Source organism: Otolemur garnettii, unplaced genomic scaffold (assembly GCF_000181295.1).
Source record: "Otolemur garnettii isolate 467f Iridium unplaced genomic scaffold, OtoGar3 scaffold00115, whole genome shotgun sequence".
NCBI classification, from domain to species: domain Eukaryota; kingdom Metazoa; phylum Chordata; class Mammalia; order Primates; family Galagidae; genus Otolemur; species Otolemur garnettii.
The window spans coordinates 4,066,619-4,083,907 of NW_003852510.1; the positions used below are offsets into that span (position 1 = coordinate 4,066,619).

Genomic DNA, 17,289 nt, shown 5'->3' on the forward strand with positions numbered 1-17,289 from the left:
GAGCCCGATGAGATGAGCATTGCTGTCCCTTCTCTGCCTGTTGTGTGTTAGATGTATGCTGCCTTAAGCTGCTGCCATGGGGGGCTCAGAGCTGCCCAGGGGGAAGCTTTCTTCTGTAGAATTAGATACTTGGCATTTAAGGGTCTTTTAATTTTCATATGGATGTTCTGAGAAACCCAGAAAATGAAATTTAGACATTGTTGGTGTGGTTGGGAGGGAAACAAGTATTTTCACTGGATTACCATGTACCTGGTGTTTGTCTTAGGGATTATTTGGTACCAAGTAACAGTTACTGTCTCTTTTTAATTTTTATTTATTTTATTATTATTATTTTCATGTCAGATGGGTGATGTGCTGATGTCGTAACAAGATTTTGGGAGGCGCATCTCACACATGCGCATGAAAACCCAATCTTCATGCTTATGAACTACAAAAGGATCATCCTTTTTATTTTTTATTATTGAGACAGAGTCTCTGTCACCCTGGGTAAAGTGACATGGCATCATCATAGGTCACAGCAAATTCAAATTCTTGGGTTTAGGCAATCCTCTTAGTTCAGCCTTCTGAGTGGCTGGGATTACAGGCACTGGCCATTACGCCTGGTTCCCTTTTTTTTTTTTGTATTTTTAGTGGAGACAGAGTCTTACTCTTGTTCAGGTTGGTCTTGAACTCTTCAGCCTACGTGATTAGTCCATCTGCCTCAGCCTCCCAGAATGCTGGGATCATAGGAGTGAGCCATTGAGCCCAGCCTCAGAAATTGTCTCTTACCATGTCAAATGAAAGTGAGGGTTCTATTAAATAGGTACAAGTATGCCTTCCTAAAGGCAGGACATTCATTGAACTCACAAGAATCCATGCTAGGACTTGGAGAGCTTTGCTGTGGGGTTGCGAGTTGTCTTGGATCTGCTCCTTCTATTTGCTTGGCAAACTAACCTTCTTGGCTTGTATATAGCTCATCATGGGCGCCCCCTTCAATGGTACCTTCTGTCTCTGAGTTATAAGATGTTGCTAGTCTAGGTAGCACCCAAAGCCATCTTACTAAATCTCTTTACTTTTTTCTAAATACAGCAATTTTAAAAATTGGAATATATTTCACGTAAGATTCGCCATTTAAAAGCATATACTTCAGTGATAGAGTATATTCATTATGTTGTCCAGATATCACCACTACATAATTCCAAAATATTTTCATCACCTCCAAAAGAGGCCATATAGCTATAAGCAGCTAGTCCCAATTGCCCACCACCTGCTTACCCTGTGCAACCACTAACCTACTTTCTGTCTCTGTGGATTTGCCTCTTCTGGAAATTTCTTATCAATGGCATAATACGACATCTGGCCTTTTGTGTCTTACTTCTTTCACTCAGCTTAATTCTCAGGGTTCATCTGTGTTGTAGCATGTAACAGTATACTTTATTGCATTTTATGGCTAAATAATATTCCACTTATGGATAGAGCACATTTTGTGTATCCATTTATCAGCTGATAGACATTTGAGTTGTGTATATTTTGTGGTATATTAATAATGCTGCCATGAACATCGTGTTTTAAAACAATCTATTGTTTATTTAATCATTTTAAATGAGAAAACTATGAATTTATACATATAATGTGATGTTTTGATATACTTATATATTGTGGAATGATTAAATCAAGCTAATTATTAACAAATCCATTACCTTATAGAATTAGCGTCTTTGTGATATAACATTTAAAATATACTCTTTTAGTAATTTTCAAATATACTTGATATGATTATTAATTATAGTCACTATGTTGTGCAATAGATTTTCAGAATTTATTCTTCCTGTCTAAGGGAAACTTTGTATCTTTTAACCAATGTTCTCCCCCTTTCCTACCCCAACCCCCTCAAACCTCCCACCCCGTCTACACTGCCCAGCTCCTGGTAACCACCATTCTACTCTCTGCTTTTAAAGAACACACAGTACTGGTCTTTCTCCCTTCCTATCTGACCTCCATCTGGCCCCTAGCAAATCACTTTAAAATAGTCCTGAATCACATAAGTTGTCAGATGTTGAGAATTTTTTTTTTTTAAATTGAACTGAGCTTTCAACTTTTCTTTAGGACAAGGCACAAAACTCTGTAGTGGCTAGTAAAGATAACATGTTCACTTTGAATAGATATTCTTCCATGAAACCTGTGAGGCATATGAACACTCCAACCCATTGTGGAGCTGTTAACTGACATGTGCACCATCATGTGTTGAGTTAGTTATCACTCTGGTTCTAGCATTTGCAAAGTCAGTGCTCGGATTCTCAGGCTACTTGTTTGTTGGGACTTTAATTATTGTCCTTCTTTGTTATTTTGGGACCCAAATTCCCATTCTTTATTCACTCCTTTGGGGAATTTGTAGACAAAACCTCACTTACATTTTGCAAAATGAGTTGCTTTATAAAAATCCCAGAACGCAGTCAAGCCCATCTGTTTTCTCTTCTATATTAACTTATTTGTTGCCGTAAAGCTCCAGATAGTCTTCAGAGATATGCAGTTATAGGAAAGAAAACTGATTATGAGGGAAAGATTTTAGGGTCATTGAGATTTATTCTTCCTACACGCAAAATCTGTCTAATGTGTATAATAGCCTGAGATCACCTTGGCATAAAGCACGACTCACATTTGAGAAGCTGATCACGCAGCTCATACATGAGGGGAATAGTAAGCAAAGGATTCCCACTACATAAGGTTTAGCAGTCAGGAGCTTAAGATATTGGGATGGAAATGAGGCTGGTTGTGCAGCATTTTAACTGAGCATTACTCTGGAGCTTTTCTCTTAGTATTGAGGCTCTCAAAAATTATTGATTTGAATTTAAATGGAGAGAAAGATTTAACATTTGCCTTGCTTTCTGTGGAAGTCAAGATAAATTACAACAGCAAATCTGAACCTGAGAATGACTCTGTGTGTGTACGTACGTGTGACAGTAAGAAGGGCAGAGAGAAATTAATTGGTGTAGAGAGCTGAGTGTGCAAGGTTAAATAATGATGAATAGTAAATCTTAGATAATTTTGATTATCTTTTATTATTTTTAATAATTTACCAATATTCCATGTTAAGTAGCTGAGTCTTTGTGGTGTGACAATTCAAATGTTATGTGAGTCTGCTTCTCAGCTTGTGGATTGTGGGTCACGTTGCTTCTGCCCTAATCCTGTCTCCAAGAAGGCCTCCAAACACACAGCAGGTGACACTGATGGATGGTCTCCGCCTGACTCATTATTGAAACCCCACACTGTACACACAAAGGGTGAGATAGTTGATCACTCAGTCAGGAGTGGACAACTAACAGGTCAATAGAAATTCAACCTGAAATTGCTGTCACAGCAACTTGTTCTAGCCTTCAGCTTTGACGGACAGGTACATCACTTCACAATGCAGTGAATGTGGTGCTGAGGGACTGCACCTTAATCAGAAGTCAGGTGACCTGGAGCCCAGCCCCAGTTGGAGCTCTGTGACCTTGGGAAGATTTCTCAGTCCTTCAGAGATGATTTCTTCACCTACCAGAGTGATGGGGTGGGGATTGGTCTTTCCTAACCAGGATTGACTTGGAAAATGCATGCAAAGTTTATTGCATGGACGAAACAAAAGCTATCATCACTGCAATAAATCTAGACAGGTCAAAAATTCCTTGGGGGCATTTCTCCTTGTAGGGAACAGCAAGGGGCAGAAGAGAACTAATGTTCTGAAGGAAGTATCACATATTTCATCTCATTGAACCCCATCAATGGGGTAGATATTTTTACTCCCATTTTCCAGATGAGTTAACTGAGGCCCAGAGAAGATAAGTGCTCAAAGTTGCTCTGTCAATTGGTATTCAGCAAAGGCAAGACTGGAAGAAGTGTGTCTGATCCCAAAGCTGAATCTAAGGTAGGCAATCCTTACCTCATTGTGCAGCCCAACATTTGCTTCTGCAGTAGCAACAATCTCCCCTCCCTTACCTCTACCACTTACCTTTTATGTGACCTTGGGAGAAATTAACCCCTTTAAGCCTGGTTCCTCATCTTTAAAAACAGAATTAATACCACCCTCCTTGCAGACTTATGTGAGGATTAAATGAGTTAGTGAGCCCAGAACAGCTGCCTCACCTCTCCCCACATCCAGACCTTCTTCCTCATCCCTGCTGCTGACTCTACAGTGCTTCCTGAGTTCAACCTGTGCCTCAAGGCTTCCCTTCTTCCTTCAGCAAGAAGAATTAGAAAATGTCACTGCACATTATCTTTCCAGTTTTACTGACAAACATTTTTTGAGAAACACTCTTAGATATTTTCTAAACTAGGCAGCTAAGCAAGTTATCTGGGGGAGGACCACTCTGCAGTGGAGGGAGTGAATGTGCCTTGAGCTGTTGCTCAGTGACAGACGACTCAGGGTGGAGATTTTGGACAGCATTGGTTATTTTACTTGTATTTTCTTATCTAATCCAATATTCCTGCCACCTGCATACTCCCCAGCTTTTATTTATTTCTGGTGAGAAAGAAGTTGGTGGATTACTTGTAATTATCCTATAGTTTTGTTTTGTTCTATTTTTTTTTTTACCTAGAGACTCACTCCATTGCCCAGGCTAGAGTGCCAGGTGTCAGCCCAGCTGACAGCAACCTCCAGCTTCTGGGCTCAAACCATCCTCCTGCGTCAGCCTCCCAAGTAGCTGGGACTACAGGTGCCCACCACAATGCTCAGTTGATTTTTCCTTTTTTTTTCTTTTTAGTAGAGACAAAGTCTTGTTTTTGCTGAGGCTGATCTTGAACTCCTGGGCTCAAGCAATCCACCTGCCTCCACACCTCCTCAAGTGCCAGAATTATAGGTGTAAGCACAGCACCTGGACTTCTCTTCAGTTTTAAAAGAAGAAAACAAGTATGAAGTCACTTGATGATTTTTATTATCTATTTCAGGTTACATAAAATAAAGTGTTTGGGGGGCAGTGCTTGTGGAGCAAAGGAGTAGAGTGCCAGCCCCATATGCCAGAGGTGGCGGGTTCAAACCCAGCCCTGGCCAAAAACTGCAAAAAAAAAAAAGTGTTTTTGTTTATTTTTGTTTATGAGTTTTTGAGTGTGATTCTTCTTGAAGCAATCTCCAGGGTGAAGTCCTGGCTTCCTCTTGCACTTCGCACAGTAGAAAATGGTTTCTCTCCTTCCACCTTTCTCAATTCTTCTGCTGCAAACCACCCAATCCTTTGTTGAATGTTTTTCATTTTTCATTTTAAAATTCATCTTCCCATTTAGCCTTTCCTCAGTGTCAGAAGATGATAGTCTTCTCCGCTTTCCTGATTCCTCACACTGCTCACAAGCTGATTGATGAGATTTCTGCCACAAGAACAGTGTGTCTGCACTTTGTCTCTAGTGGAGCCTGTGACCAAAACAACCAAGAAAACATGTTGGATGTCTTCCGACAAATAGGATTGGAAAGCCATAGTGTCACTATTCTCTATTAGTATCCATTATTAATGTCACTTAATATTTATCAATAAGTGAAATGTTAAGAAAGTCTGTGAAATAGCTGTTTATTTCACTTTAAGACGTTTTAGATGCATAAATTAACTCTCCTTCTTTCTACCCGAATTCCATGTAAGAAGCCCAAACGAAAATTGAAAACATCTGCAGCAGGGCTAGAGAACAAAAAATGATGCCATCAGCAGGCCAGAAACTTTAAGAAATTTCCATAAGATAAAGCTGAAAAAAATCTAGGTTGAGGTCTTACTGTATAGTAAGAGAAACTCTTTGTCTTAGTCTGTTTTGTGTTGATGTGACAGAATACCTGAGGCTCAGTAGTTTATAAAGAAAAGAGGTTTATTATTTAGCGTATAGTTCTGCAGGCCAGGAAGAATAAGAAGCATGGAGCTGGCATCCTCTGGGCTGGTGAGGGCCTCTGCTGCTTCATAATGGACAGAAGGGTAGTGCAAAGGAGCAGGAGCAACGAGATCACACGGCAAGGGAGAGAAACTGAGGAAGACTGACTCTTTTTAACAACCCGCTTTGATGGGAACTAACCCATCCCTGTGAGAAGGAGAGCCCACTCACCCTGGCAGGAAGCCATCCATTTATTAAGGACTCACCCGCATGACCCAAACACCTCTCACTAGGCCCCATCTCCCAATTCTGCCACATGGGAGTTCAAATGTCAACACGAGTTCTGGTGAGGATAAATCGCATCTCAAACCATGGTGCTCTTATTTTATGACTTTTTGTTTTTAACAAAAACTTTGTTGCGGGTTGCATTGTGTCTCCCTAAAAGATATGTTCAAGTTTCCACTCCTAGCACCTATGAAGGTAGCTTTTTGGAAATAGTCTTTGTGGATGTAATTATTTTAGTATGAGCTAATATAAGCTCATACTGGACTAGCACTCTCATAAGAGTTAGAAATTTAGACATATAGACACAGGAAAGAAAGCCTTGTGACAGTGAAGGCCGGGATTGGAGTCATGCAGTTGTAAGGCAAGAAATGACAGATTGCCAGCCACCGCCTGAAGCTTTACAAAGTCACAGAAAGATTCTTCCCTAGAGCCTTCAGAGGGAGAATGATTCTTCCAACACTTTGGTTTTGGACTTCCAGTCTCCAGAACTATGAAAGAACAGACTTCTATTGTTTTAAGTCATCAGTTTGTGTTACTCTTTGTTATGGCAGCCTAGGAAATGAATATATGCTTGACTAAAAACATTTAGAAATGGATTCAGGGAAGTACTGACTTAGCTGCAATTCAACACAGGTTAGAAAAGGTTCTGGAAAAGAAGAGGATGGGGTTTCTTAGCAGAGCCCCAGACAGTCTTCAAGCTCAGAGTAACAGGAGCTTAAGCACATGTAACAAATTTGAACCCTACAAATGACCAGGGGAAGTTGGATCTTGACTAATGGAGGCATCATTACAGCAAGTTCCTATTATCGGGCAGATCTGTGCTGTTCAGAGAACAGGCTGGCATGGAAGATCAGAACAAGTACAGAGAGGCATCCACTAAGCACAGGAGTAAACTTACTTGAAGAAGTTCTTTCCTAACTCTGGGTTACAGAATAAACTGCCAATCTTGTAAAAAGAAAACGACAAAAGTGTGAAAATTTCCCTTTTCTCTAATAAGCTACTTTTCAAATTCCAAAACAGGAACAAGGTAGAAGACATTTATTCATTAGACTCAAATTTTCATTGAGCACTTACTATATGCCAGGATGAGGGTTCATTCAGTATTAACATCATATGCACATGTCAGAAGTCAAGATAAGAAGAGTGTATGGTACAGTCCAGGAGCTGCAAGGATGGATAAAAAGGCAAGAACACTGGGCCTGGAAAATGTTTCCATAATTACTCAAAATATTCAAATAAAGGAAGCCAATCAAAGGAAATGACCCTTTAAAATGGACTTATTCCAAAAATCTAGAAAAAGACTCAACTTAGGTTAGTCACCAATTCTTTTTAATATTTTAATACAAGATTAGGAAAGACATCGTATTTATGAAAACAGAACAATCTGAGACTAGGAAATATTACCATAAGATTAGAAATGTAAGCCTTAAATTAAAATTTAAATAAAAGTAGCAGAGAGAAAATTGAATACTGCAGTAAATTGAATTGGTAAATTAGAAGATTAGGTTGAGAAATTCTCCCAAAACACAGAAGAAAATATGCAAGCATAATTATATGCACACGAAGAAAAGATGTACAGAGGACAAATCCAACAAATCCAACGTAAGTATAATAAAAATACCAAAATGAGAGGGCAGCTAGATAAAAGGTAACAATAACAAAAAAATGGAAAAAAGGACCTCAACTTAAAGAAACTCTTAAGTCAAGAGTAAAATTCTATCAAGTAAAATTCTATCAAGTAAAATTCATGTTTAGACTCTCATACTGAGAGAGAGTCAGTATGAGAGTCTGCCTAACACAGTGTTCTTTTTGCATTCAGGCAAAAACCAAACCAAACCAAAACATTATCTAAAAGGGGGGAAAGATAAGTGTTCCAGCACACTGCTTTTCCATCATACCAATTGCTGGAAGATAGTTAATAATACATATATAGAATTTTGATGGAAAAGATTGTTACCTGAGAATTTCTTATTTGCTTTATGCATGAAGCCAATAGAAAATCTATTTTCAGATACTCGACAACTCAGAAGGTGTTCCTATTCCTGAAAACATTCCTTAGGAAGTCCTATAACAACTCAAGAAAGAAATAAAAATAAATAACTCAAATTGTAGAAAGCCAGAGCACGATGGAATTTTTTGTAAGGAATGAGTGAACTAGTAAAATTTAGTATTAGTATGTACGTGTAAGTAATTGTTGAAATTACAAAATTTAACAAAAAAGATTAAAAATGATAACCTGGATCTAAACAGATAGTTTATTTAGATAAAAATTTGGGAGTGTAGAGGAAGTTGGAAGAAAAGAACGAGCCCTCTTCATGGACATGAATTTTGTCTGATTTACTTACTCCTTTATCCCCTCACCCTCAGGCTTAGCACAGTGCCTGACACATAGCAAGTGCTTAATGAATGAAAAGTCTGCTAAATCTCTATAATCAATTAGCATGAAAGACCCTATGAATTCATAATAAAAAGACAACTGGATAGAAAGATGAGACAAAACCACAATTTATAGGCAATGGAAAGAAGAAAAAGCCAAATGGCTAAAAAAAAAAAAAAAAAAGAAAGAAAGGAAAAGAAAAAAGAAAAAATGCTCAACCTAACTAGTAATCAGGAAAATGCAAATCGTAGTAGCAACGATATACAAATACCCATTTACCAATCTGATTGTTAAAGCTCAATATGTATGACAATGTTAAGTGTTGGTGACTAAAGGGGGAAAGAGGAACTCAGTGCATTGGTAAGATTTTAAATTAGTGCTAAAAATTTGAAGAAACCTGGCAAAGGTGGGGAACCCGTGGCCTCAAGGCCAGATGTAGCCCTCCAGATCCCTTTTAAAAAAGGATTTGTTCTGTAAAATTTGGATTCAGTCAAAAGGCCATTCAAAAGATCCAGAAAGCCACATGTGGCCCCAAGGACACAAATTGAAATGTTCCCCACCTTTGGTTGAAGTGCTGCCTACATGAACTCCTCCAAGGGAGTTCATTAGGTATTGTTTGTAAGAGTGAGAAATTAGAACAACCTAAATGTCCATAAAAGGGGATAGATAAATAAACAGTGAGTAATTCATACAATTGAATAATATATATCTGTTAAAACTGGTAAATTGCACTTGGTTTCAACTAAATATCAAAAACACAAAGATAGTAAGAGAACAGCAAATTCTAGAATGGTGTATGTAGTTAACAAGCCTGTTAGATGTCGGAAGGTGGAAAGGTGCTGCGAAGAACCAGTCTGAGTGGGGTTAATAGTAGATATTTATTAAGAGCATTTACAAGCGGATGGACTGCCACCAAAAATGGAAAATGGCCACAGCCTGGATATTAGGGTAAGGGGCCTCTTTGAAAGCAATTCAGGATGGGTGCACATGTAGCTGAGGAGGTGGCAGGCCATCAGTCACAGCTCAGTAACTCAGGGTGTGGTGCAAGAGATAAACAGGTCGTCAGCTGGAGGCCTTGTAAAAGGTTGGGGGGTTATCTGCTAGAAATCTTCTGTAACTTGGAAGGACTGTTTTGACAGAATCAGAGAACTAAGGAGAAATCTCTTCTTTGCATAATCAATGTCTAGACCCACCAAAGCTGGTGAAAGACTAATAAAGCCCTCAAAGGCATACATGCATTACACCAGAATTGTATCTGCCTATATAGATAGCTAAGAAGAGTAAGAAACAAGAACTGGAAGGAGATATGTCTAATGCATAATAGTGATCGTCTCTGAGGAGGAAGGCCAGGAGAGTTTTAAGACTGTGGATTGAAACAAAGGACTTCAACTTGATCTACAATGTTTTACCTCTTTTATTTAAAAAACAAAACAAAACAAAAACACTGAAGCAAAGAGACAGAATGTTAATATTTGTTAATTCTGAATAATGGATACTTGGTTGTTAATTCTGTTATTCTTGTATTTTTCTTCTTCTTCTTTTTTTTTTTGCAGTTTTTGGCTGGGGCTAGGCTTGAACCCACCACTTCTGGCATATGGGGCCAGCGCCCCACTCCTTTGAGCCACAGGTGCTGCCCTTTTTCTTCATTTTAAAAACCTTTCACACTCCCCCAAAGTATAGAAAATATCTTACCTTATGTTTTTATAAAAATGATTCCATTACAAGATTGGCTGATGGGTTGCTAGAGGTGAGGCAATGGGTTCATGTAACTTCTGAAATTATATTAAAAACAACAATAAAACTATCCTTTTCAAAGGCATTTGTAACTGTGTTGGGGATGATTTTGATTTGCACAATAGTTGAATGGTACTACTGGTAGTTAGTACCTGGGGCAAGGATGTTAAACATCCTACAATCTGCAGGTTTGCTCCCACACAATAATTAACTAACTCCAAATGCCAATTACATTCCTTGGAGAAATATTGAGTTGGGAATTGTATTCTGCTGAGGCTAACAGAAAATGTTACTGGTAGTGGTTTAAATGCAGAAGTGCTTTTTTAAAATCACGCAATAGGAAGTCTAGAGGTTGTTGGTCTTGGTTTAGTATCTCCAAGATGTCATGACTCTGTCGGCTATTTCTATTTGCCTTTCCTCACAAGCTCATAATGGCTGCTGATGCTCTAGCCATCAAGTTCAGTGTCTTAAGAGGAAGAAGGATGGGCTAGAAAAGGAAAGGGCAATTTCTATCTTTGGAAAGCAAAACTTATCAAGAAATCCTCAGTAGACTTCTATCTAAGTCTTAGTGCTGCAAGAGAGTTTTGTTTTTGGCGTTGCAGCCTTTATACTAGAGGAAGGAAAGGTTTGGGGAAAAAAGGTTTGGAATGGATGCTTAAATCAACCCACAGTATTTGCTGCAAAAGTGAGTAGGTTAAATTTCCATATTAAAGTAAAAAGAGTGGGCATATCAAGGTTCATTCAGGAAAACAGAAACCACTCTGAGTATTTAAAACAAGCCAGGCAGAGTAGAACATGCCTATAGCACACACAGTTCTTTGGGAGGCTGAGACAGGAGGATCACTGGAGGCCAAGAGTCTAAGGCTGTACTGCACTATTATCATACCTGGGAGCAGCCAGCACACTCCAGCCTGGGTAAAATAGTAAGACCCTATCTCTAAGTTGTTTAAAAAAATAATAATTAAAAAAAATTAAAACAAAGAGAATTTAGTGCAGCAGTTGGTTACATATGGGATAGAAGAGTAGAGAAGCAAAATAGGAGATAATGAGGCAGCCCAAAGAGTACAGCCTCAGGAAGCCACCACCTACTTAATACTAGAAAGACCAAGGGGGAAGGCAGAATTACTAAGGTTTCTCAGCAGAAGCTGGAACCAGGACAGGCCCATCCGTTAGGAGCTGGAGCCAGAAAGGTACTGCAGCTACTGTACAAAGCAATACATGAGAGGTGGGGGAGAGAAACAGCCAGGCTTGTCCCTTTTTCCTCTAGTTCTTCTGTTGGCCAAGCCCAGCTGGAATCCATCTGATAGTCTGTAGGGACCTCACTATGATACAGAACGGAGCAAGAGAAGACAAAGGATAAATCAGAGGGCAAACAGGTCCAGGACCACGCATACTGGGTTAAAACAAACACACCTTTCCATAAAGTCAAGGAAGGTATGGACAATAAAAGTTAATCAGGGGTGAAAACAAAACAAAAAAAAATTATTTTAAAAATATTTTTCTTACTCTGTTTCTCAGGCTAGAGTGCCACGGCCCCACCCTAGCTCATAGCAACCTCGGACTCTGGGGCTCAAGCTATTCTCCTGAGTAGCTATGACTACAGGCGCCTGCTACAATGCCTGGCTGTTTTTTTCTAATTTTAGTAGAGATGACATCTCGCTCTTTGTTAGGCTGGTCTCAAACTCCTGAGCTCAAGCAATTTTCCCACCTTGGCTTCCCAAGAATGCTAGGATTACAAGCATGAGCCACCATGTACAGCCAGGGGTGACAAAATTACTATCAATCGGTGATATAAAATTCAAAGCTCAAGTCATTACATGGCATGAGGAAGGATTCCCCCCTCCTCTTCTCTCCATTCCTCCCTCCTCTTCCTACCTTCCTTCCTTCCTTCCTATTTCTTATTTTTTTCTTTTTTAAATTAGATTACAGGCCTAATCCATAACAAAGACAGAGAAATCATTGAAACTCTAAGTGCTAATCAGTATGGCATTGTAGATATCAAAACCTCTTAGGAATACAAAGAGAAATCCACAAGAACTATGATCATGGAGGGCAATTTTAATCTCTTTGATAAATCAAGCAAGTAAAAGTAAATAAGAACATTCAACAATGGTTCACATTAAGATGTATGGCAGCAGCCAAACCTGAAATCAGAGATATTCACAGTTTTAAGTGCTTTTATTAATACAAAAGAAAAATGAAAATAAATGGATTCAATTATGACTTTAATTCAAGAGGACATAAAAAACCAATACAATTTTAAGAAGGCCAAATAAATCAATAAAAATAAAAACAGAAATCAATATATTTAATAGAAGAGTGGAATTGATACGTTTACCAAGAGCCTATTTCAAAAAGATCAATAAAAGACACAAAGTCTTGGAAAACCTTACCACAAAGAAAAAAAAAATAGTGAGCCAAGACCCAAGCACACAGCATTCAGAACAGTAATATCACTGCAGATACTGAGATCAAATACATTGTAAAATCCACTGGGACTTAATTCTTATACATTTGAAAATCTCAATGTTAAAGATGACTTTACAGTGAAATAAAAAGTTTACAAAATTAAAAGAGGGCTCATTATGGTTCTTGAGTCCCTGCAGTTATACTCTGTTGTGGAACCTGTAGTTCTTGTGTATGACAGGATGGTATAATTTGCTGAACCATGTCTCCATTAGACTATAAGCTTCCTGAAGGCAAGAACCATGTCTTATTTGATTTTGCATCTCCAGTAGCTAACTAAAGAATACATTGCACATGCTCAGGGGATGTTTGTTGAAAATTTTCTTCTTTCTCCCTCCCTTCCTTTCTTTTCCCCTCTGCTCTTATTTTCCTATTTCCCTCCATCTTCCCTTTCCTTCTCCAACCAATCATCAACAAACAAGATGCATTTAGCTTAAAATAAGGAGCACCCTATTTATGTCACTCTTTACATCCTACTGCTATGTATTCTCTGTAGATTCTGGTGCATTTTTAAGGAGATACATATACATAGGCTCCTGTGTAGGGTCCACAGAGAGTTCCTCTGCAAGCAACACTGCTTATCAAGAGCTGCCTGGAACTGGTGACTCAGAGAATGGCCCAGCAGGCTCTGGCGGTTGCTAGGAAACCACGTTCCCTTGTGGAACCCAGCACCACACTTGTAGGTTGTCCCTGATAACTTAGAGGAAAAGAAGAGCTTCCAGAAAAGGTAGAGGGGAAAGCAAAAAGCTAAAATGAAGAAAATAATTTCCCTTGCCGAGGACTAAATGACAAGTATCTATGGGGATTAGAGACAAAAATAGTCAGAAGAGAAGTTGGCATCATTACCAGAAAACACTTTTGCTCTCAATACTTCTGATGTAAAATGTGCAGTGGGAACACGGCCAAGAGGGTGTCTGTTCTGTAGATCATCTTGGAGCTTCTGGAACTTTGGCCGTGGAAGGGTCTAGAGAAGTGAGGAAGGTTCTCCATTGGTATCCCTGTCCACATTCTGATTTCCATCTCCCTGGCTGCCTCCTCAGCTGACTTTTGCAAGTGAATGCCTGCCTTGTCTTCCAGCACCCCTTTGATGGATTGCAAATCAGTGTTGCCCAGGTACACCCAGAGAGGAAACAGCAGAAAGAGAGTAATAAAACTTTACGACCCTCGTTCTCAAATTTGACTATGTATCAAAATTACTGGAGGGTTTCTTAAACAGGTTGCTGGGCCCTACCCTCAGAGTTTCTGATTCAGGAGCATATGTGAGGGCTGAAATGTACATTTCTAATTAAGTCTCCAAGTGACACTGATGCTGCTGGTCCCATGACCACAATTTGGAAACCTCTGCCCTATACTATTATACCTTGTAGGGAATTGACACATTGTTTAACTGGCCAAGCAACAGAGGTCCAAGGAGGGGAATGGATCACCCAAGGTCACTTAGCTGCTGGTGGTGGGCTCAAACCCAGGCTTCCTGAATTGAACACCAGTGCTTTCTCCACTATAAAATGCTCTCCAAGCTGTTCTTCTTTAAAAATTCTCCAAAAGACTCCAGATGGCTGCCAACAGGGGTGGTCCTACCAAGTGAATGCCAAGTTGCTAAATCCAACCCTGATAGCGACAGCTTTGAGTATGAAGCCAGAGACAGTCTGCAAAAGCCTTTGTATTCTTCGCAGCGTTGTCTCTCATCTTTCTAAATACTGTAGATAGAAAAGGAAGCATGTTGAGGAGGAGCAGACACAGCTAAGCAGGGCTCCGACACATTTCCAAGGAAGCGTGCCTCGAGTGCCACACTGCCAAGCGCAGGCTGCTGGGGGAAGCCCCACTGGCTTTGGACTCCCACCACAAGGCAGGCCCCCATCCTGCCCACTCCCTACCCCAGACTCTGTGTGTGCCGAGATGGCTTCAGAGATATATTTAAAACGAAAAAAAGAACCACACATTCCTTCCACATTTGCTTTAATATGGGCTTCATCAGCCATCAAGGCTAATTGTAAGCTGTAGGATGCAAAACGAATTAAATCCGCCAAACAGCATTCTATTAACAAAGCCTGGGTAAAGCAAAACTAGGATGAGCATAGAGTTTGTCTTGGCTCCCCGGTCTCCTGTTGGAGACTCTCAGGACTCTCCTCTCTTCTCTGCCCTCCTTGATTTCTATTCCTGTAAGACCTTGTTTTTCATTTACCTTCAGCTAAACTCTGCTAAGGTAGGAAATGAAAGAAATTTAGGGAATTGTTTGCCCACAGGTCTTTTAACTTTATTTTTTATTTTATTTTTTTAGAGACAAGAGTCTCATTTTGTTGCCCTCAGTAGAGTGATGTGGAGTCACAGCTCACAGCAACCTCCACCTCTTGGGCTTAGGTGATTCTCTTGCCTCAGCCTCCTGAGTAGCTGGGACTACAGGCATCCCACATAACACCCAGCTATATTTTTTGCAGTTTGGCAGGGGCTGGGTTCGAACCTGCCACCCTTGGTATATGGGGCTGGTGCCCTATTCACTGAGCCACTGGGCGCTGCCCAGGTCTTTTCACTTTAATAGAAGACATTTGAAAGCTAAATGTCTTTCCATGCTTAAAAAAAATGAAGCTCTACTAATGAGATTTTTTTGGTGTGATGTTTTGGGGGGGTCACTAAGAACCAGGACCTTCCCTGGATTTCTTTATATTGTACCTCATAGGTGGCCACAGTTGGTCTCCTGCTAAGGCTAAAGTTTACCTTGTGCATTAACAATACCAACTGAAGCTAATGCTTTATGAGCTGTACCCTGTATTTGCAGTACTTCCATTCCCACAAAAACTCTGTGTCCACTAGATGGCATTCAGATAGAGCTGGCGGGCAAAGTCTTATTTCCATAGCTTTATGATGCTAAGAAAAATGAACCAGAAAGTCTCTCCTTCTTGCTGGGGTTTTAACTATCTTCATATTGTCTCTGCCTCATGGAGTGAACTGTATGTTTATGACGGCTATGGAGTACAGAAATACGTGACATTTCACTTGGCATTTGATAGCTTTCAATGTGATGCATGTACCTTATCCTTTGTGAGCTCACTTTTTCAATTATCATTTCCATTTTACCTCTGAGGAAACAGAGGTTCAACTATGCCAGCAAGAAAGTGGGAGAGCTAGAATTTAAATGTAAACCTTTTGATTTTTCATTCAAAACAGACCAGATTTCATCCCCAAACAGTAAATCATGGATCTAGGATAGAGGAGACAGAAGTTGGCTGACCGAGTGGGCAGAGAGCCTCTTAGAGGGCTAACTGAAGTTGGAGAGTGAGTCTGGTCGGCACATGAAAATACAGAGAAGAGGAGCGCCATGGTGGCAGCCCTCCCTCTGGTCATATCAGCGGATGCCATCATTTGTGTGCCTTAAGTCCAGAATAGCGGGGTGGACAACAACATAGCACAGTCTGTGACTTTCAGGAAGGCAGGAGATTAAGAAAGGGTGGGTTGGGATGGCAGAGAAGAAAGATGGAGCTTTAATTGCCCCAGAGGGTTTTGCTGGTTACCTCTGAGATTCCACTCACGCATCCAACACAAGTCCTGCAAGGAGGCAGCTTCAAAGTCACGTTTCATCTGGGAATATGGAGTGACTGTGAACATGTAGAGAGACTTGTGCCGACCGATGGTCCCAGGAATCACTGCACACTGTCTACTCACTCACTGCTCAATGTATTACACGGTGGGGTATCACGGTCTCATCCTAGAGTAGTTGCCCTGTAATTCAGCCATTCCCAGGGATGTTAGGAGGAGAGGTTACGTTGAGCAGTAATATTCCTTGTAATTAGTTACTCCTGGGAAATTAATATAGTTATAGCTTTGTCTATGGAAGGAAGAGAAGAAGGAAGGCTTTTCTGGCATGTGGGTTAGCAGGCACAAAGGTACCAAAATGAGATTGAGCTTAATCTGTGGGGAAGAATAAAATCTCCTGCCTTGTCAAAATAGAGTATCCGGGAACAACAGAAAGTGAGGTTGGATGGGTGGGTGGCTTGCGGCTGGAGTTTAGGGCCTGGCACGCCACACTGCAGAGGGCTGCCTTGACGGTGGCATTTGGGTGTCACTGGAGGTTTTCAGTGCCGTTCTAAATTTCAGCAGTGTGCAGGGTGCTGGGAGTGGGCAGAGCCAGGGTGCTGGGAGAAAAGACATAAAGATGCTGGAGTAATTTCTGTCTGAGGTAAAAAGGGCTGAACTTCTGTGGTGATGGAGAGGAGACACAGACGTGAAAGGTCCTGGGATGAGCCTCTTTCGCCTGCCAGTGAGAAAGTCAATCGTTTGTTGAACGCGTGTCCCCACAGGCTTTCCTGCCAAGCTCTTTACTGCACATTCTTGCTGCCTGTTTTCTCAATGTGGCCTCCTGTCGTCTTAATAGAGCAGTGGAGCTCCGCTCATTAAAACTGTGCCTCCCATTACAAGTATCACTCATTTTAAGTAACTGATTTTATAGCGTTTCAAACCTGCCAAGTTGATAAATTAGGCACTGTACTGTTTTACACAATCTGGAGCCTCAGATTTAGGGAATTTTGAAAATTGGCAAATCCTGTGGCAAATGGCAGCACCTGCTGGCAAATATGATATTACAGGCTGACGCTAGTCGACGGAGTAATGGCCCAGAAAATGGTGAACAAAGAGAACAAAGC

General features: G+C 40.4%; 1 non-coding gene across 1 annotated transcript; it reads right to left on the minus strand.

Annotated features, from left to right (window-relative positions):
• Positions 1 to 336: 336 nt before the first annotated feature.
• Positions 337 to 439, minus strand: LOC111727648. Its single transcript, XR_002775145.1, has one exon. It is a non-coding gene; the product is annotated as a small nucleolar RNA U13 (small nucleolar RNA).
• Positions 440 to 17,289: the final 16,850 nt, after the last annotated feature.